At 46.1% G+C, this 21,285-nt stretch overlaps 7 non-coding genes and 1 pseudogene across 7 annotated transcripts; all 8 read right to left on the bottom strand.

The window, feature by feature from the left end:
- Positions 1 to 351: 351 nt before the first annotated feature.
- Positions 352 to 542, bottom strand: LOC130315052 (U2 spliceosomal RNA). Its single transcript, XR_008862643.1, has one exon. It is a non-coding gene; the product is annotated as a U2 spliceosomal RNA (small nuclear RNA).
- Positions 543 to 2,630: 2,088 nt separating this feature from the next.
- LOC130315050 (U2 spliceosomal RNA) lies at positions 2,631 to 2,821 on the bottom strand. The gene has a single exon (XR_008862642.1). It is a non-coding gene; the product is annotated as a U2 spliceosomal RNA (small nuclear RNA).
- A 2,092-nt stretch (positions 2,822 to 4,913) lies between these two features.
- Positions 4,914 to 5,104, bottom strand: LOC130315049 (U2 spliceosomal RNA). The gene has a single exon (XR_008862641.1). It is a non-coding gene; the product is annotated as a U2 spliceosomal RNA (small nuclear RNA).
- A 2,091-nt stretch (positions 5,105 to 7,195) lies between these two features.
- Positions 7,196 to 7,386, bottom strand: LOC130315048 (U2 spliceosomal RNA). The gene has a single exon (XR_008862640.1). It is a non-coding gene; the product is annotated as a U2 spliceosomal RNA (small nuclear RNA).
- A 2,090-nt stretch (positions 7,387 to 9,476) lies between these two features.
- LOC130315047 (U2 spliceosomal RNA) lies at positions 9,477 to 9,667 on the bottom strand. The gene has a single exon (XR_008862639.1). It is a non-coding gene; the product is annotated as a U2 spliceosomal RNA (small nuclear RNA).
- Positions 9,668 to 11,762: 2,095 nt separating this feature from the next.
- On the bottom strand, positions 11,763 to 11,953 carry LOC130315046 (U2 spliceosomal RNA). The gene has a single exon (XR_008862638.1). It is a non-coding gene; the product is annotated as a U2 spliceosomal RNA (small nuclear RNA).
- Positions 11,954 to 14,052: 2,099 nt separating this feature from the next.
- LOC130315063 (U2 spliceosomal RNA) lies at positions 14,053 to 14,238 on the bottom strand. Its single transcript, XR_008862653.1, has one exon. It is a non-coding gene; the product is annotated as a U2 spliceosomal RNA (small nuclear RNA).
- Positions 14,239 to 19,627: 5,389 nt separating this feature from the next.
- On the bottom strand, positions 19,628 to 19,845 carry LOC130315065 (U2 spliceosomal RNA; annotated as a pseudogene).
- Positions 19,846 to 21,285: the final 1,440 nt, after the last annotated feature.

Below are 21,285 nucleotides of genomic sequence, written 5' to 3'. Positions count from 1 at the left end.
AGATTTTATATTTCTTCATAAGCATTAATCTTATTTTGTCAATTAGGAACATTCAGCACCCACCCGCTATCAAGGCAGCTGCCTATCATGTCATGCCCTACCTGCACAGGTGTGCTGGCTACTCAAATGATCCAATTAAGGAGGCCATTTAGTCAGCAGCAGCAGAAGTCCTGTGCCTGGACGCTCCAACAGGGGCCAGACACAAGCAGAAGCAGAAGCAGCAGAAGCAGCAGCAGCACCACCTTTTGTTTTTTGGCTGCAGCAGCAGCAAGGCCCACAGGGCTGGCTAGCTGGCTAGCCATCAAGCAGGTAGCAATGAAAGTAGGAATCTTTCTTTTTAACCCTGTAAGGGGGTGGTGCACTGTACCCGAAGATACTGCCATATCGGGTCAATGCATAGGGCGACGGAAGCAAGCTTCGAAATCGGCCCCCGTTCTCAAAAATCCATTTAATATATGGTCCCCAGATAGGGGACGTATCAGATATTAAACTGATAAGAACAGATACTACACTTGATCTTAGCCAAAAGGCCGAGAAGCGATAACCGTGAAAGGGGCGGGCCCAACAAGGTCCCCTTCATGGGCACTATCACTGCTTGCTGTCAGGGAGGCTGCCAGACAATTTTCCATGCACACTCTGGGCTGGGGGGCAGTCAACCACCAGTACACACAGCAGAACCTAAACCCATACCATTATTGCTAAGCAGCAAGACAGGGGCCCATTGCACTCCCACGGGGCCTTTTTAAATGCAATCCATAACCCGGATTTGCCAGGAACCCTTCTTACTCCTCCTACTTGCATGTGACACTGGGCTTAGGATCTGCATAGGAAACACACACACAAGCACACACCTACCTTTGTTGCCTGCAGATGCCTCCTTGGCTGTCCCCAAACGGTATCAAACCAACACCCACGGGAAGCTGTAAGCATAGAGGACATGCCTGCACCCCATTGGACTTACCTGTGTGGGTTAAATCCGGGTTATTTGACAACCTATGGCGGTGATGGTTCTGCTCAGGCAGAGCAGTGCTGATGCTCCTCATAAAGCTGTCGCTGCTGTGAAGGTTCTAGGTGACATCACAAATCCCTTTGGTTACATACACAACAAAGCTGGGTTGTTGTTGTTTACACTCTGCAAGGCCTGTGGAAGTGAGTGACATCATAGCACTGTAGTTCTGAGGGTTCAAGATGGATGCAACAATCTCCTGTTGCTTCTATGAAGGCCGTAATAGACGACATCACCAAACAGCTCCATAGTCACATACACAGCAAAGGAGAGATGTTGTTTACACCTAGTGATGTCAGTGGTATTGAGTGACATCACAGCACAGTGCTAAGGCTCCTGGGCCTGGACACAGCAGCGGCTGCAATATTTCAACGGAGAATACGTTTATATCTATGTGTGTGTGTGCGCATATATATATATATATATATATATATATATATATATATATATATTTCTCCGCCGAAATCACTTTTAAACCCATTTCCACCTTTTTTTCCCTTCTCTTCCTCTTACTTTTTTTTCACGTTTTTTTACGTTTTTCTCCTTTTCGCCTCTTTTCTGGGCGTATTATTCTTCTTTTTCTTCTTTTTTTTCGTCTAATGCATACCCCATCAGTGCAGCAATGCTTATTCAATACCGCCAGCAGATGGAGACACTGGGGGATAATTTTCTAAGGATTTATACTGATTTTTCCTGTCTGAATTTGTCGCACAGAAAGTTGCAGGCCAAATATGTGTGACATTTCTGCGACTTTAGCTTCTAGAGCATTTTTACAACATTATACATAGGTGCTGAATACATAAAAAGCGACTGTTCAGCGACAGACAAGTCGCATCGGCTGAAAGTAGGCCAGAATGTCAGTCCATGTTGGAGCAGGTTTAGATACAGTCTAAAGCATAGATCTCAAAGTCTGTGCACAGAATTTAGCAAGGGCCTCGCACCTTCTGATGCATCAGGTAGGTGCACAATAGCATAGCCTAACCCTCTGTACTTTGGTCTATATTGATGCGGGACATAGACAGCCAGCTGATGACCAATCCATTAGTGCAATGGATGGCTGGAAGCATTTGTCTTTGCCTTTGCAATACCACAGAAGCAATGCATGGTCAATGTACAGCAATGACACACCTGTGTGAACAGCCAGGAGACCCCCCCCCCCATGTTATGTTACATAGTTACATAGTTAGTACGGTCGAAAAAAGACATATGTCCATCACGTTCAACCAGGGAATTAAGGGGTAGGGGTGTGGCGCGATATTGGGGAAGGGATGAGATTTTATATTTCTTCATAAGCATTAATCTTATTTTGTCAATTAGGAACATTCAGCACCCACCCGCTATCAAGGCAGCTGCCTATCATGTCATGCCCTACACCTGCACAGGTGTGCTGGCTACTCAAATGATCCAATTAAGGAGGCCATTTAGTCAGCAGCAGCAGAAGTCCTGTGCCTGGACGCTCCAACAGGGGCCAGACACAAGCAGAAGCAGAAGCAGCAGAAGCAGCAGCAGCACCACCTTTTGTTTTTTGGCTGCAGCAGCAGCAAGGCCCACAGGGCTGGCTAGCTGGCTAGCCAGCAAGCAGGTAGCAATGAAAGTAGGAATCTTTCTTTTTAACCCTGTAAGGGGGTGGTGCACTGTACCCGAAGATACTGCCATATCGGGTCAATGCATAGGGCGACGGAAGCAAGCTTCGAAATCGGCCCCCGTTCTCAAAAATCCATTTAATATATGGTCCCCAGATAGGGGACGTATCAGATATTAAACTGATAAGAACAGATACTACACTTGATCTTAGCCAAAAGGCCGAGAAGCGATAACCGTGAAAGGGGCGGGCCCAACAAGGTCCCCTTCATGGGCACTATCACTGCTTGCTGTCAGGGAGGCTGCCAGACAATTTTCCATGCACACTCTGGGCTGGGGGGCAGTCAACCACCAGTACACACAGCAGAACCTAAACCCATACCATTATTGCTAAGCAGCAAGACAGGGGCCCATTGCACTCCCACGGGGCCTTTTTAAATGCAATCCATAACCCGGATTTGCCAGGAACCCTTCTTACTCCTCCTACTTGCATGTGACACTGGGCTTAGGATCTGCATAGGAAACACACACACAAGCACACACCTACCTTTGTTGCCTGCAGATGCCTCCTTGGCTGTCCCCAAACGGTATCAAACCAACACCCACGGGAAGCTGTAAGCATAGAGGACATGCCTGCACCCCATTGGACTTACCTGTGTGGGTTAAATCCGGGTTATTTGACAACCTATGGCGGTGATGGTTCTGCTCAGGCAGAGCAGTGCTGATGCTCCTCATAAAGCTGTCGCTGCTGTGAAGGTTCTAGGTGACATCACAAATCCCTTTGGTTACATACACAACAAAGCTGGGTTGTTGTTGTTTACACTCTGCAAGGCCTGTGGAAGTGAGTGACATCATAGCACTGTAGTTCTGAGGGTTCAAGATGGATGCAACAATCTCCTGTTGCTTCTATGAAGGCCGTAATAGACGACATCACCAAACAGCTCCATAGTCACATACACAGCAAAGGAGAGATGTTGTTTACACCTAGTGATGTCAGTGGTATTGAGTGACATCACAGCACAGTGCTAAGGCTCCTGGGCCTGGACACAGCAGCGGCTGCAATATCTCAACGGAGAATACGTTTATATCTATGTGTGTGTGTGCGCATATATATATATATATATATATATATATATATATATATATATATTTCTCCGCCGAAATCACTTTTAAACCCATTTCCACCTTTTTTTCCCTTCTCTTCCTCTTACTTTTTTTTCACGTTTTTTTACGTTTTTCTCCTTTTCGCCTCTTTTCTGGGCGTATTATTCTTCTTTTTCTTCTTTTTTTTCGTCTAATGCATACCCCATCAGTGCAGCAATGCTTATTCAATACCGCCAGCAGATGGAGACACTGGGGGATAATTTTCTAAGGATTTATACTGATTTTTCCTGTCTGAATTTGTCGCACAGAAAGTTGCAGGCCAAATATGTGTGACATTTCTGCGACTTTAGCTTCTAGAGCATTTTTACAACATTATACATAGGTGCTGAATACATAAAAAGCGACTGTTCAGCGACAGACAAGTCGCATCGGCTGAAAGTAGGCCAGAATGTCAGTCCATGTTGGAGCAGGTTTAGATACAGTCTAAAGCATAGATCTCAAAGTCTGTGCACAGAATTTAGCAAGGGCCTCGCACCTTCTGATGCATCAGGTAGGTGCACAATAGCATAGCCTAACCCTCTGTACTTTGGTCTATATTGATGCGGGACATAGACAGCCAGCTGATGACCAATCCATTAGTGCAATGGATGGCTGGAAGCATTTGTCTTTGCCTTTGCAATACCACAGAAGCAATGCATGGTCAATGTACAGCAATGACACACCTGTGTGAACAGCCAGGAGACCCCCCCCCCCCCCCCCATGTTATGTTACATAGTTACATAGTTAGTACGGTCGAAAAAAGACATATGTCCATCACGTTCAACCAGGGAATTAAGGGGTAGGGGTGTGGCGCGATATTGGGGAAGGGATGAGATTTTATATTTCTTCATAAGCATTAATCTTATTTTGTCAATTAGGAACATTCAGCACCCACCCGCTATCAAGGCAGCTGCCTATCATGTCATGCCCTACCTGCACAGGTGTGCTGGCTACTCAAATGATCCAATTAAGGAGGCCATTTAGTCAGCAGCAGCAGAAGTCCTGTGCCTGGACGCTCCAACAGGGGCCAGACACAAGCAGAAGCAGAAGCAGCAGAAGCAGCAGCAGCACCACCTTTTGTTTTTTGGCTGCAGCAGCAGCAAGGCCCACAGGGCTGGCTAGCTGGCTAGCCAGCAAGCAGGTAGCAATGAAAGTAGGAATCTTTCTTTTTAACCCTGTAAGGGGGTGGTGCACTGTACCCGAAGATACTGCCATATCGGGTCAATGCATAGGGCGACGGAAGCAAGCTTCGAAATCGGCCCCCGTTCTCAAAAATCCATTTAATATATGGTCCCCAGATAGGGGACGTATCAGATATTAAACTGATAAGAACAGATACTACACTTGATCTTAGCCAAAAGGCCGAGAAGCGATAACCGTGAAAGGGGCGGGCCCAACAAGGTCCCCTTCATGGGCACTATCACTGCTTGCTGTCAGGGAGGCTGCCAGACAATTTTCCATGCACACTCTGGGCTGGGGGGCAGTCAACCACCAGTACACACAGCAGAACCTAAACCCATACCATTATTGCTAAGCAGCAAGACAGGGGCCCATTGCACTCCCACGGGGCCTTTTTAAATGCAATCCATAACCCGGATTTGCCAGGAACCCTTCTTACTCCTCCTACTTGCATGTGACACTGGGCTTAGGATCTGCATAGGAAACACACACACAAGCACACACCTACCTTTGTTGCCTGCAGATGCCTCCTTGGCTGTCCCCAAACGGTATCAAACCAACACCCACGGGAAGCTGTAAGCATAGAGGACATGCCTGCACCCCATTGGACTTACCTGTGTGGGTTAAATCCGGGTTATTTGACAACCTATGGCGGTGATGGTTCTGCTCAGGCAGAGCAGTGCTGATGCTCCTCATAAAGCTGTCGCTGCTGTGAAGGTTCTAGGTGACATCACAAATCCCTTTGGTTACATACACAACAAAGCTGGGTTGTTGTTGTTTACACTCTGCAAGGCCTGTGGAAGTGAGTGACATCATAGCACTGTAGTTCTGAGGGTTCAAGATGGATGCAACAATCTCCTGTTGCTTCTATGAAGGCCGTAATAGACGACATCACCAAACAGCTCCATAGTCACATACACAGCAAAGGAGAGATGTTGTTTACACCTAGTGATGTCAGTGGTATTGAGTGACATCACAGCACAGTGCTAAGGCTCCTGGGCCTGGACACAGCAGCGGCTGCAATATCTCAACGGAGAATACGTTTATATCTATGTGTGTGTGTGCGCATATATATATATATATATATATATATATATATATATATATATATATTTCTCCGCCGAAATCACTTTTAAACCCATTTCCACCTTTTTTTCCCTTCTCTTCCTCTTACTTTTTTTTCACGTTTTTTTACGTTTTTCTCCTTTTCGCCTCTTTTCTGGGCGTATTATTCTTCTTTTTCTTTTTTTTTTCCGTCTAATGCATACCCCATCAGTGCAGCAATGCTTATTCAATACCGCCAGCAGATGGAGACACTGGGGGATAATTTTCTAAGGATTTATACTGATTTTTCCTGTCTGAATTTGTCGCACAGAAAGTTGCAGGCCAAATATGTGTGACATTTCTGCGACTTTAGCTTCTAGAGCATTTTTACAACATTATACATAGGTGCTGAATACATAAAAAGCGACTGTTCAGCGACAGACAAGTCGCATCGGCTGAAAGTAGGCCAGAATGTCAGTCCATGTTGGAGCAGGTTTAGATACAGTCTAAAGCATAGATCTCAAAGTCTGTGCACAGAATTTAGCAAGGGCCTCGCACCTTCTGATGCATCAGGTAGGTGCACAATAGCATAGCCTAACCCTCTGTACTTTGGTCTATATTGATGCGGGACATAGACAGCCAGCTGATGACCAATCCATTAGTGCAATGGATGGCTGGAAGCATTTGTCTTTGCCTTTGCAATACCACAGAAGCAATGCATGGTCAATGTACAGCAATGACACACCTGTGTGAACAGCCAGGAGACCCCCCCCCCCCCCATGTTATGTTACATAGTTACATAGTTAGTACGGTCGAAAAAAGACATATGTCCATCACGTTCAACCAGGGAATTAAGGGGTAGGGGTGTGGCGCGATATTGGGGAAGGGATGAGATTTTATATTTCTTCATAAGCATTAATCTTATTTTGTCAATTAGGAACATTCAGCACCCACCCGCTATCAAGGCAGCTGCCTATCATGTCATGCCCTACCTGCACAGGTGTGCTGGCTACTCAAATGATCCAATTAAGGAGGCCATTTAGTCAGCAGCAGCAGAAGTCCTGTGCCTGGACGCTCCAACAGGGGCCAGACACAAGCAGAAGCAGAAGCAGCAGAAGCAGCAGCAGCACCACCTTTTGTTTTTTGGCTGCAGCAGCAGCAAGGCCCACAGGGCTGGCTAGCTGGCTAGCCAGCAAGCAGGTAGCAATGAAAGTAGGAATCTTTCTTTTTAACCCTGTAAGGGGGTGGTGCACTGTACCCGAAGATACTGCCATATCGGGTCAATGCATAGGGCGACGGAAGCAAGCTTCGAAATCGGCCCCCGTTCTCAAAAATCCATTTAATATATGGTCCCCAGATAGGGGACGTATCAGATATTAAACTGATAAGAACAGATACTACACTTGATCTTAGCCAAAAGGCCGAGAAGCGATAACCGTGAAAGGGGCGGGCCCAACAAGGTCCCCTTCATGGGCACTATCACTGCTTGCTGTCAGGGAGGCTGCCAGACAATTTTCCATGCACACTCTGGGCTGGGGGGCAGTCAACCACCAGTACACACAGCAGAACCTAAACCCATACCATTATTGCTAAGCAGCAAGACAGGGGCCCATTGCACTCCCACGGGGCCTTTTTAAATGCAATCCATAACCCGGATTTGCCAGGAACCCTTCTTACTCCTCCTACTTGCATGTGACACTGGGCTTAGGATCTGCATAGGAAACACACACACAAGCACACACCTACCTTTGTTGCCTGCAGATGCCTCCTTGGCTGTCCCCAAACGGTATCAAACCAACACCCACGGGAAGCTGTAAGCATAGAGGACATGCCTGCACCCCATTGGACTTACCTGTGTGGGTTAAATCCGGGTTATTTGACAACCTATGGCGGTGATGGTTCTGCTCAGGCAGAGCAGTGCTGATGCTCCTCATAAAGCTGTCGCTGCTGTGAAGGTTCTAGGTGACATCACAAATCCCTTTGGTTACATACACAACAAAGCTGGGTTGTTGTTGTTTACACTCTGCAAGGCCTGTGGAAGTGAGTGACATCATAGCACTGTAGTTCTGAGGGTTCAAGATGGATGCAACAATCTCCTGTTGCTTCTATGAAGGCCGTAATAGACGACATCACCAAACAGCTCCATAGTCACATACACAGCAAAGGAGAGATGTTGTTTACACCTAGTGATGTCAGTGGTATTGAGTGACATCACAGCACAGTGCTAAGGCTCCTGGGCCTGGACACAGCAGCGGCTGCAATATCTCAACGGAGAATACGTTTATATCTATGTGTGTGTGTGCGCATATATATATATATATATATATATATATATATATATATATATTTCTCCGCCGAAATCACTTTTAAACCCATTTCCACCTTTTTTTCCCTTCTCTTCCTCTTACTTTTTTTTCACGTTTTTTTACGTTTTTCTCCTTTTCGCCTCTTTTCTGGGCGTATTATTCTTCTTTTTCTTCTTTTTTTTCGTCTAATGCATACCCCATCAGTGCAGCAATGCTTATTCAATACCGCCAGCAGATGGAGACACTGGGGGATAATTTTCTAAGGATTTATACTGATTTTTCCTGTCTGAATTTGTCGCACAGAAAGTTGCAGGCCAAATATGTGTGACATTTCTGCGACTTTAGCTTCTAGAGCATTTTTACAACATTATACATAGGTGCTGAATACATAAAAAGCGACTGTTCAGCGACAGACAAGTCGCATCGGCTGAAAGTAGGCCAGAATGTCAGTCCATGTTGGAGCAGGTTTAGATACAGTCTAAAGCATAGATCTCAAAGTCTGTGCACAGAATTTAGCAAGGGCCTCGCACCTTCTGATGCATCAGGTAGGTGCACAATAGCATAGCCTAACCCTCTGTACTTTGGTCTATATTGATGCGGGACATAGACAGCCAGCTGATGACCAATCCATTAGTGCAATGGATGGCTGGAAGCATTTGTCTTTGCCTTTGCAATACCACAGAAGCAATGCATGGTCAATGTACAGCAATGACACACCTGTGTGAACAGCCAGGAGACCCCCCCCCCCCCCCCCATGTTATGTTACATAGTTACATAGTTAGTACGGTCGAAAAAAGACATATGTCCATCACGTTCAACCAGGGAATTAAGGGGTAGGGGTGTGGCGCGATATTGGGGAAGGGATGAGATTTTATATTTCTTCATAAGCATTAATCTTATTTTGTCAATTAGGAACATTCAGCACCCACCCGCTATCAAGGCAGCTGCCTATCATGTCATGCCCTACCTGCACAGGTGTGCTGGCTACTCAAATGATCCAATTAAGGAGGCCATTTAGTCAGCAGCAGCAGAAGTCCTGTGCCTGGACGCTCCAACAGGGGCCAGACACAAGCAGAAGCAGAAGCAGCAGAAGCAGCAGCAGCACCACCTTTTGTTTTTTGGCTGCAGCAGCAGCAAGGCCCACAGGGCTGGCTAGCTGGCTAGCCAGCAAGCAGGTAGCAATGAAAGTAGGAATCTTTCTTTTTAACCCTGTAAGGGGGTGGTGCACTGTACCCGAAGATACTGCCATATCGGGTCAATGCATAGGGCGACGGAAGCAAGCTTCGAAATCGGCCCCCGTTCTCAAAAATCCATTTAATATATGGTCCCCAGATAGGGGACGTATCAGATATTAAACTGATAAGAACAGATACTACACTTGATCTTAGCCAAAAGGCCGAGAAGCGATAACCGTGAAAGGGGCGGGCCCAACAAGGTCCCCTTCATGGGCACTATCACTGCTTGCTGTCAGGGAGGCTGCCAGACAATTTTCCATGCACACTCTGGGCTGGGGGGCAGTCAACCACCAGTACACACAGCAGAACCTAAACCCATACCATTATTGCTAAGCAGCAAGACAGGGGCCCATTGCACTCCCACGGGGCCTTTTTAAATGCAATCCATAACCCGGATTTGCCAGGAACCCTTCTTACTCCTCCTACTTGCATGTGACACTGGGCTTAGGATCTGCATAGGAAACACACACACAAGCACACACCTACCTTTGTTGCCTGCAGATGCCTCCTTGGCTGTCCCCAAACGGTATCAAACCAACACCCACGGGAAGCTGTAAGCATAGAGGACATGCCTGCACCCCATTGGACTTACCTGTGTGGGTTAAATCCGGGTTATTTGACAACCTATGGCGGTGATGGTTCTGCTCAGGCAGAGCAGTGCTGATGCTCCTCATAAAGCTGTCGCTGCTGTGAAGGTTCTAGGTGACATCACAAATCCCTTTGGTTACATACACAACAAAGCTGGGTTGTTGTTGTTTACACTCTGCAAGGCCTGTGGAAGTGAGTGACATCATAGCACTGTAGTTCTGAGGGTTCAAGATGGATGCAACAATCTCCTGTTGCTTCTATGAAGGCCGTAATAGACGACATCACCAAACAGCTCCATAGTCACATACACAGCAAAGGAGAGATGTTGTTTACACCTAGTGATGTCAGTGGTATTGAGTGACATCACAGCACAGTGCTAAGGCTCCTGGGCCTGGACACAGCAGCGGCTGCAATATCTCAACGGAGAATACGTTTATATCTATGTGTGTGTGTGCGCATATATATATATATATATATATATATATATATATATATATATATATTTCTCCGCCGAAATCACTTTTAAACCCATTTCCACCTTTTTTTCCCTTCTCTTCCTCTTACTTTTTTTTCACGTTTTTTTACGTTTTTCTCCTTTTCGCCTCTTTTCTGGGCGTATTATTCTTCTTTTTCTTCTTTTTTTTCGTCTAATGCATACCCCATCAGTGCAGCAATGCTTATTCAATACCGCCAGCAGATGGAGACACTGGGGGATAATTTTCTAAGGATTTATACTGATTTTTCCTGTCTGAATTTGTCGCACAGAAAGTTGCAGGCCAAATATGTGTGACATTTCTGCGACTTTAGCTTCTAGAGCATTTTTACAACATTATACATAGGTGCTGAATACATAAAAAGCGACTGTTCAGCGACAGACAAGTCGCATCGGCTGAAAGTAGGCCAGAATGTCAGTCCATGTTGGAGCAGGTTTAGATACAGTCTAAAGCATAGATCTCAAAGTCTGTGCACAGAATTTAGCAAGGGCCTCGCACCTTCTGATGCATCAGGTAGGTGCACAATAGCATAGCCTAACCCTCTGTACTTTGGTCTATATTGATGCGGGACATAGACAGCCAGCTGATGACCAATCCATTAGTGCAATGGATGGCTGGAAGCATTTGTCTTTGCCTTTGCAATACCACAGAAGCAATGCATGGTCAATGTACAGCAATGACACACCTGTGTGAACAGCCAGGAGACCCCCCCCCCCCCCCCCCATGTTATGTTACATAGTTACATAGTTAGTACGGTCGAAAAAAGACATATGTCCATCACGTTCAACCAGGGAATTAAGGGGTAGGGGTGTGGCGCGATATTGGGGAAGGGATGAGATTTTATATTTCTTCATAAGCATTAATCTTATTTTGTCAATTAGGAACATTCAGCACCCACCCGCTATCAAGGCAGCTGCCTATCATGTCATGCCCTACCTGCACAGGTGTGCTGGCTACTCAAATGATCCAATTAAGGAGGCCATTTAGTCAGCAGCAGCAGAAGTCCTGTGCCTGGACGCTCCAACAGGGGCCAGACACAAGCAGAAGCAGAAGCAGCAGAAGCAGCAGCAGCACCACCTTTTGTTTTTTGGCTGCAGCAGCAGCAAGGCCCACAGGGCTGGCTAGCTGGCTAGCCAGCAAGCAGGTAGCAATGAAAGTAGGAATCTTTCTTTTTAACCCTGTAAGGGGGTGGTGCACTGTACCCGAAGATACTGCCATATCGGGTCAATGCATAGGGCGACGGAAGCAAGCTTCGAAATCGGCCCCCGTTCTCAAAAATCCATTTAATATATGGTCCCCAGATAGGGGACGTATCAGATATTAAACTGATAAGAACAGATACTACACTTGATCTTAGCCAAAAGGCCGAGAAGCGATAACCGTGAAAGGGGCGGGCCCAACAAGGTCCCCTTCATGGGCACTATCACTGCTTGCTGTCAGGGAGGCTGCCAGACAATTTTCCATGCACACTCTGGGCTGGGGGGCAGTCAACCACCAGTACACACAGCAGAACCTAAACCCATACCATTATTGCTAAGCAGCAAGACAGGGGCCCATTGCACTCCCACGGGGCCTTTTTAAATGCAATCCATAACCCGGATTTGCCAGGAACCCTTCTTACTCCTCCTACTTGCATGTGACACTGGGCTTAGGATCTGCATAGGAAACACACACACAAGCACACACCTACCTTTGTTGCCTGCAGATGCCTCCTTGGCTGTCCCCAAACGGTATCAAACCAACACCCACGGGAAGCTGTAAGCATAGAGGACATGCCTGCACCCCATTGGACTTACCTGTGTGGGTTAAATCCGGGTTATTTGACAACCTATGGCGGTGATGGTTCTGCTCAGGCAGAGCAGTGCTGATGCTCCTCATAAAGCTGTCGCTGCTGTGAAGGTTCTAGGTGACATCACAAATCCCTTTGGTTACATACACAACAAAGCTGGGTTGTTGTTGTTTACACTCTGCAAGGCCTGTGGAAGTGAGTGACATCATAGCACTGTAGTTCTGAGGGTTCAAGATGGATGCAACAATCTCCTGTTGCTTCTATGAAGGCCGTAATAGACGACATCACCAAACAGCTCCATAGTCACATACACAGCAAAGGAGAGATGTTGTTTACACCTAGTGATGTCAGTGGTATTGAGTGACATCACAGCACAGTGCTAAGGCTCCTGGGCCTGGACACAGCAGCGGCTGCAATATCTCAACGGAGAATACGTTTATATCTATGTGTGTGTGTGCGCATATATATATATATATATATATATATATATATATATATATATATATATATATTTCTCCGCCGAAATCACTTTTAAACCCATTTCCACCTTTTTTTCCCTTCTCTTCCTCTTACTTTTTTTTCACGTTTTTTTACGTTTTTCTCCTTTTCGCCTCTTTTCTGGGCGTATTATTCTTCTTTTTCTTCTTTTTTTTCGTCTAATGCATACCCCATCAGTGCAGCAATGCTTATTCAATACCGCCAGCAGATGGAGACACTGGGGGATAATTTTCTAAGGATTTATACTGATTTTTCCTGTCTGAATTTGTCGCACAGAAAGTTGCAGGCCAAATATGTGTGACATTTCTGCGACTTTAGCTTCTAGAGCATTTTTACAACATTATACATAGGTGCTGAATACATAAAAAGCGACTGTTCAGCGACAGACAAGTCGCATCGGCTGAAAGTAGGCCAGAATGTCAGTCCATGTTGGAGCAGGTTTAGATACAGTCTAAAGCATAGATCTCAAAGTCTGTGCACAGAATTTAGCAAGGGCCTCGCACCTTCTGATGCATCAGGTAGGTGCACAATAGCATAGCCTAACCCTCTGTACTTTGGTCTATATTGATGCGGGACATAGACAGCCAGCTGATGACCAATCCATTAGTGCAATGGATGGCTGGAAGCATTTGTCTTTGCCTTTGCAATACCACAGAAGCAATGCATGGTCAATGTACAGCAATGACACACCTGTGTGAACAGCCAGGAGACCCCCCCCCCCCCCCCATGTTATGTTACATAGTTACATAGTTAGTACGGTCGAAAAAAGACATATGTCCATCACGTTCAACCAGGGAATTAAGGGGTAGGGGTGTGGCGCGATATTGGGGAAGGGATGAGATTTTATATTTCTTCATAAGCATTAATCTTATTTTGTCAATTAGGAACATTCAGCACCCACCCGCTATCAAGGCAGCTGCCTATCATGTCATGCCCTACCTGCACAGGTGTGCTGGCTACTCAAATGATCCAATTAAGGAGGCCATTTAGTCAGCAGCAGCAGAAGTCCTGTGCCTGGACGCTCCAACAGGGGCCAGACACAAGCAGAAGCAGAAGCAGCAGAAGCAGCAGCAGCACCACCTTTTGTTTTTTGGCTGCAGCAGCAGCAAGGCCCACAGGGCTGGCTAGCTGGCTAGCCAGCAAGCAGGTAGTAATGAAAGTAGGAATCTTTCTTTTTAACCCTGTAAGGGGGTGGTGCACTGTACCCGAAGATACTGCCATATCGGGTCAATGCATAGGGCGACGGAAGCAAGCTTCGAAATCGGCCCCCGTTCTCAAAAATCCATTTAATATATGGTCCCCAGATAGGGGACATATCAGATATTAAACTGATAAGAACAGATAAGGTTTCAACAAAATTTTATTGAATAAATAAGAAACCATACAAAATTTAAAATGCTAAATAATAAAAGGTTCACAAAAGTTTTAAAATACAAATAATAAAACCAGTAATAAAAGGAGAAAAAATAAAAATGGCAGGATAAAACATTATACAAATGTCATAAAAACTGATTATACTGTTATTTCGTTCCATAGAGGCAGACACCACATGGATGCTGCCTCGCTGGCCCCCAACTGTTTCTTGTCTCTTAGGTAATAGATGTACATCTCACTCAGGGCCAGCTTTATACAGTTTTTAACATCAATAAAATCATGTTTAAAAAGTAAGATGTTCCTAACTTTCCAGATGGCATTTTTAAAACAATTAATAATCATCCAGCAGATCATCTGCTGTTTAAAATTGGGGCAGTTAAAAAGACCGTAAAAGACACATTCGTGATTAAAATCTTTTAGGCCGCAGGCCCACTTCAAAAGTGGGCCTACCTTCCTCCAAAGCTCCCGTGCAAAAGGGCAGTTCCAAAATATGTGCAGCACCGTTTCGTCCACTCCGCAGCCATCTCTCGGGCACTTGGCTCTCGCCACCAGTCCTCGCCTGTGCTGGAACTCACGAGTAGGGAGGCACTGGTGGACGATTGCCCAGGCAAGATCCCTGTGTACATTCGCCAGAAACTTCCCGTACACGTTCCGCCATACCTTTTTGGATCTTGCCTGTGTGAAATTGGACACTGCCAGGGTAACCTCACTCCGCCTGAGGACCTTTGATACCTTTCTCTGGTCCCCCAGTATGTCAGGCTCCAAATCTTGGAGACCTAGGAGCCTGACTGTCTTTTCCAACACCACATAATGTTTTGGGGGACACAGAAGCACCGGAGCGTTCAGAGGGATGCGCAACCATCTTTTAAAAACCATGCCCGCAGCGTACCTTAAAAAGCAGCTAAAAATGCCATCGGATTTAATAATTTTAAAACAGAAACAGAAATACTTTATGTAAAAGAAAGTAAAAAGGTTAGGAACATCTTTCCCGCCATTATCTTTACTTTTGTACATAAAATCACGTTTTAATTTCTCCATTTTTGAACCCCATAAAAAAGTAAAAACAATTCTAGTTACTTTTTTAATGTATAAAATAGATGGAGGAAATACCATGGCAATGTATAGCATAATAGGGAGTAAAATCATCTTTATTATTAAAATCTTCCCCTCCATGGTAAGGTTTCTAAGATTCCACATTAAAATCTTCTTCTCCATCTTAGCTATAGCTGAATCCCAGTTAGGGCTCCCATCATTGACCTGGTTAAAAACAATACCTAAAACTTTAATTTGATCCTGTTGCATTGTGACTCCTGGGGTGATGGATGAATCCCAGGAGCCAATATAAAAACAGTCACATTTATCTGTGTTTAGCTTAAAACCAGAGACCTCGCAGAAATAGCTGGTGTTCCTCAATGCCCCCCTCATGGATGGAGAGTCCGGGCACAGTATGGTGACATCATCCATGTACCCCAACACCTTTAGATGGGTCCCTCCTCCACCAGGTATCGGTACGCCTCTTACTACCCGGTCTTTTCTGAGGAGGGCCATCAGTGGTTCGATTGCGCAAATAAAAAGGAGTGGGGACAGGGGGCAGCCCTGTTTGACACCTGATAGAAGAGGAACACCGCTGGTTAAAAAGCCATTAACAGAGACTTGACTAAAACAGGATCGGTATAAAAGCATGATTCGGCTTAAAATCGTTTCAGGCACTGCCATCTTTTTAAGAACTAAAAACAGGTATTCATGGGAGACCCTATCAAAGGCTTTTTCAAAGTCTAAGGATAAAATTGCTACAGTTTGATTTCTATCCTTAAAATACCATAAAACATCTCTTAAAATATTTAGGGATTCAGCTATAGACCTTCCAGGTACCCCACAAACCTGATTTGGGTGAATTAATTTATGAATAAAAGGTTTAAAACGGACAGCTAATAACTTGGCTAAAACTTTATAATCGACATTTAAAAGTGTGATGGGGCGCCAATTTTTTAGCATATCCTTTTCACCTTTTTTAAAAAGTAATGATACAATCCCCCTCCTCCAGGAAGGGGGAAGTTCATTAACAATAAAAGTTTCTTTATACAATAAAACCATATCATCCTTTAAAATATCCCAAAAAGCTAAATAAAATTCGATGGGTAAACCATCTTCCCCAGGGGCCTTCCCACTAGAAAAACTTTTAAAAACAAATAAAAGTTCATCTAAGTTAAGATCACGGGATAAAACCTCCTGGTCTAAAACATCTAGCTTAAAATCAAGGGAATTAAGAACATGTTCTAAAAAGGATGGATTAAGATCTTTCTTATTAAAAAGAAGCTGGTAGAAGTTAAAAACTGCATCTAACATGCCTTTTGGAGTGGATTCACCCTCAAGGTTTTGGATGATATCCCTCCTATTCATCACTTTTTTAAAAAAGAAACGGGAACATTTCTCGCCCTCCTCCAGGTGCTGCACATGTGAGTTAAAAATGATTTGTTTCCCTTTCTTTTCTATGGCATGTTTTATTTCAGTTTTAAGGTTTAAAATATCATTTTCTACATCCATACCAGCTTCTTTCAATTTAAAAAGTACATTTAAACGCATGTTAAGAACATAAAACCACTGTTTTTCCATTTTTGCCTTCTTCTTACCTGCTTTGATAAAAAAAAATCTGATTTTAGATTTGGTGCCCTCCCACCAGTGCAGCATAGGCTCGTGGGGTTTTCTTTGTGATTGCCAGCACTGGTAGGTCCGCACAAACTCCTCTTTTATCTCAGGGTCCTCTAGGAGTGTGGTGTTTAATCTCCAGAGGCCCCTTTTTGCTTTTTGCTCCCCCTCTAGCTCCAGGCCCACCAAGAGGAGCTTATGATCAGAGAAGATATTCTGCTCGAGCGTGCATTTCAGGGGTTTAAAAGCTCTAGAGGAAAAAATAAAATCGATTCTGGAGCTCACTCTTCCATTGGACCATGTGGCGCCCGGGTCCTCCGGCAAGAGATCCTTCCAGCAATCTTTCAAATTAAAATCATCAATAAAATTTTTAAGCAGGTAAGAAGTGCGGTCTTTACGATTAATATCCCCACCCTGCCGGTGTTCCCCATCACGTATGCAGTTAAAATCACCTCCCACCAGCAGGGGGGAAGACCCAACACAAAACAGTGGTAAAATTTCAAATAGTTCTGCCCGCTCCTGTTTATCAGGAGGGGCATACACATTTAAAACACGAATTAAAAGTCCATTAAAATATAGATGAATTAAAAGAGCTCTGCCAGGCACAATCTCAGTTACTGTATGAATAGAAAAGGACTGGCCTCGGCAGAGCAGCCCAACACCCACAGAACGACAGTCATTTGCACCGGACCATATGGATGGGCCCAGCTTCCAGTCTTCTTTTAAGTCTTTATAGTCCATTTTACTAGGGATTCCACATTCTTGTAGCAGGCAAAGGTCAAAGTCACATGTCTCTAGATAAGAAAATAAAGCAGCCCTGCGATCAGGGCTCTTTAAGGACCTCACATTGAGTGAGGCAATTTTTACAGGGATAGGCATAGTTTATGGAGAGTCCGTGCTTGGAGAATCAAAGTCAATAATAAGCTGCGTACCGTCATCCCCCGCCTGCGGGGTCATCAGCTCCTTGATGTTCTGAGGGTCGGAGCTTGAGATCGATGATGCCCCGACCCTGAGCTCGCTCTCGTCCGAACTACGGCACGCCGCTTTCCTTTGAATGTCTTCCTCTTCTTCTTCTCTTTGTCTTTTAAATGTCACACTGCTGTCCATATCCTCTGTGTTGCTCTCACTCGATGTAATCTCTGGCCCCCGGCTGATGGATCTGCGTCTTCTTTCATCATTTGACGACTGGAACTGCTGCACAGGGGCCTGTGAGGCCTCTTTTCCGGAACCTTTGCCGCTACCTTGGGAAGTTTTCATCGCTTGTTCCCCAGCAAGCGTTGCTGAGGACTGTTGCTCCAACTTCCCCATCGATCGACGATGGCCAGTTTTACCCACCGGGTCCACTGCTGGCGGGGCAGCAAACCCTGGTTTGGCGCCACTTGTCTTCTTGGCCCTGTCCTGTATAGGCGGAGTAACAGGACCGGGCTCAGACCTGGCCACCTGGCTCCCCTTCCGGCGGGCTTTCACCGGGGCCTCTTCGTCCGGAGCAGGGCGACCCTGGGCCAAGCCAGTACCTGGCTTATGCTGTAATTTTGGGTCCACCTTTGCCCCCACCGAGGCCCGTCGGCTGCCACCCGCCACAGGTGAGCCCCCTTCAGAAGTTTCATCGGGCTCTTGAGCCAGGTAGGAAGTCGATCGACGTCTTTCAATTTCCCGGGCAGTAAACTCGATCACCCGCCCGGGCTTTGTGGAATCCCCATGGCCTCCCCCTAGCACTACCACCGGTGGGCCCCCCGATGGAGCACCAGAGGTCTTGGGCCTGGACCCATCAGTACCTGCCATCTGGGGTTTGGGCATCTTAAAAAAGGACGTCTTTTGTCCTGTCCCCTCTTTGGGTGGGCCCAGCCTTGACCCACCCATCGTAGTTTTTGCTTTATGGGGACAGGAATTAAAATCGTGATTTTCCTCTCCGCAGAGGTTGCACCTTATCGAATGGCTACATCTTGAGGCTATGTGACCTTCTTGGCCACACCTATTGCAGCGAATCACACGCTCCGCGCCGCAGGTCTCCTGGGTGTGGCCAAACCTCAAGCAATTTCGGCAATACATAGGCATTTGAGGATAGAACAGGAAGCCCCGAACTCTCCCGATGGCAAAATTTGGGGGCGGATGGCAAAGACCCCCAATACCACCGGGATCCTTACGGAGCTTGACCCAGAACTTCCTCTTGCCGTTCCAGAACCGCACGGAGTTCAAGATTTTGTTTGCGAATCGCACCTCTTCGCAGTATCGCCGAAGAAAAGTGGCTATATCCTCCGTGGTCACATGAGGGCTGTGCATAGCCACCACCAACGGTATATGTTCCTCACCATAGAGGAACTGGAACGAAAGACCGTCGAGTCGATCGTCCCTCTGGTCCGCACCAGACAAGGTTGCATAGATGTTATCGCAACACGCCGTGGCCGTGAAGGTGACGGTATACAGGCCACGGCTTTCCTGGTCATTTAGACACAGGATGTCCTCCCTATTGAGGCGGAAGTAGTCAAGAAGAATCACCTCCGCAATGAAGCGGAGGTTCTTCAACTGACGATGGCTCTCCGACACCTCTATGCGGATGGTATTTCGCATCGACATTTCCCCAGAGGGGAAAGCCCAGGAGAACGGCATCTTCCACACCCAGGGACTAAGCCCCTTCCCCAATAGCAGCAGGGGCTCGGAATCCCGCTATAAAAGCGGAACCCTTACCCAAGGCAGAGGTCGGGGGTACCCTAGGTGCTTCCGAAGCTACAGGTAACGCTCAACGTACCGAAAATGCCTTCTGAGACACAAGGTCCCAGAGACAGGGGGATCGCAACCCGTTGTCTGTGGACTAAGCCCGCTCCCCAATAGCAGCAAGGGGGTGAAGTCCCTCCGTAAGGAGAGACAATCCCCCAAGGCCGAGAAGCGGGGTACCACAGACACCTTCCGACCAGACCAAATGCAGATACTACACTTGATCTTAGCCAAAAGGCCGAGAAGCGATAACCGTGAAAGGGGCGGGCCCAACAAGGTCCCCTTCATGGGCACTATCACTGCTTGCTGTCAGGGAGGCTGCCAGACAATTTTCCATGCACACTCTGGGCTGGGGGGCAGTCAACCACCAGTACACACAGCAGAACCTAAACCCATACCATTATTGCTAAGCAGCAAGACAGGGGCCCATTGCACTCCCACGGGGCCTTTTTAAATGCAATCCATAACCCGGATTTGCCAGGAACCCTTCTTACTCCTCCTACTTGCATGTGACACTGGGCTTAGGATCTGCATAGGAAACACACACACAAGCACACACCTACCTTTGTTGCCTGCAGATGCCTCCTTGGCTGTCCCCAAACGGTATCAAACCAACACCCACGGGAAGCTGTAAGCATAGAGGACATGCCTGCACCCCATTGGACTTACCTGTGTGGGTTAAATCCGGGTTATTTGACAACCTATGGCGGTGATGGTTCTGCTCAGGCAGAGCAGTGCTGATGCTCCTCATAAAGCTGTCGCTGCTGTGAAGGTTCTAGGTGACATCACAAATCCCTTTGGTTACATACACAACAAAGCTGGGTTGTTGTTGTTTACACTCTGCAAGGCCTGTGGAAGTGAGTGACATCATAGCACTGTAGTTCTGAGGGTTCAAGATGGATGCAACAATCTCCTGTTGCTTCTATGAAGGCCGTAATAGACGACATCACCAAACAGCTCCATAGTCACATACACAGCAAAGGAGAGATGTTGTTTACACCTAGTGATGTCAGTGGTATTGAGTGACATCACAGCACAGTGCTAAGGCTCCTGGGCCTGGACACAGCAGCGGCTGCAATATCTCAACGGAGAATACGTTTATATCTATGTGTGTGTGTGCGCATATATATATATATATATATATATATATATATATATATATATTTCTCCGCCGAAATCACTTTTAAACCCATTTCCACCTTTTTTTCCCTTCTCTTCCTCTTACTTTTTTTTCACGTTTTTTTACGTTTTTCTCCTTTTCGCCTCTTTTCTGGGCGTATTATTCTTCTTTTTCTTCTTTTTTTCCGTCTAATGCATACCCCATCAGTGCAGCAATGCTTATTCAATACCGCCAGCAGATGGAGACACTGGGGGATAATTTTCTAAGGATTTATACTGATTTTTCCTGTCTGAATTTGTCGCACAGAAAGTTGCAGGCCAAATATGTGTGACATTTCTGCGACTTTAGCTTCTAGAGCATTTTTACAACATTATACATAGGTGCTGAATACATAAAAAGCGACTGTTCAGCGACAGACAAGTCGCATCGGCTGAAAGTAGGCCAGAATGTCAGTCCATGTTGGAGCAGGTTTAGATACAGTCTAAAGCATAGATCTCAAAGTCTGTGCACAGAATTTAGCAAGGGCCTCGCACCTTCTGATGCATCAGGTAGGTGCACAATAGCATAGCC

This window comes from Hyla sarda, unplaced genomic scaffold (assembly GCF_029499605.1).
Source record: "Hyla sarda isolate aHylSar1 unplaced genomic scaffold, aHylSar1.hap1 scaffold_1858, whole genome shotgun sequence".
In the NCBI taxonomy this organism is placed as follows: Eukaryota; Metazoa; Chordata; class Amphibia; order Anura; family Hylidae; genus Hyla; species Hyla sarda.
Note: the sequence above shows the minus strand (reverse complement) of the source record. Positions and strands in the feature narration are given on the sequence as shown.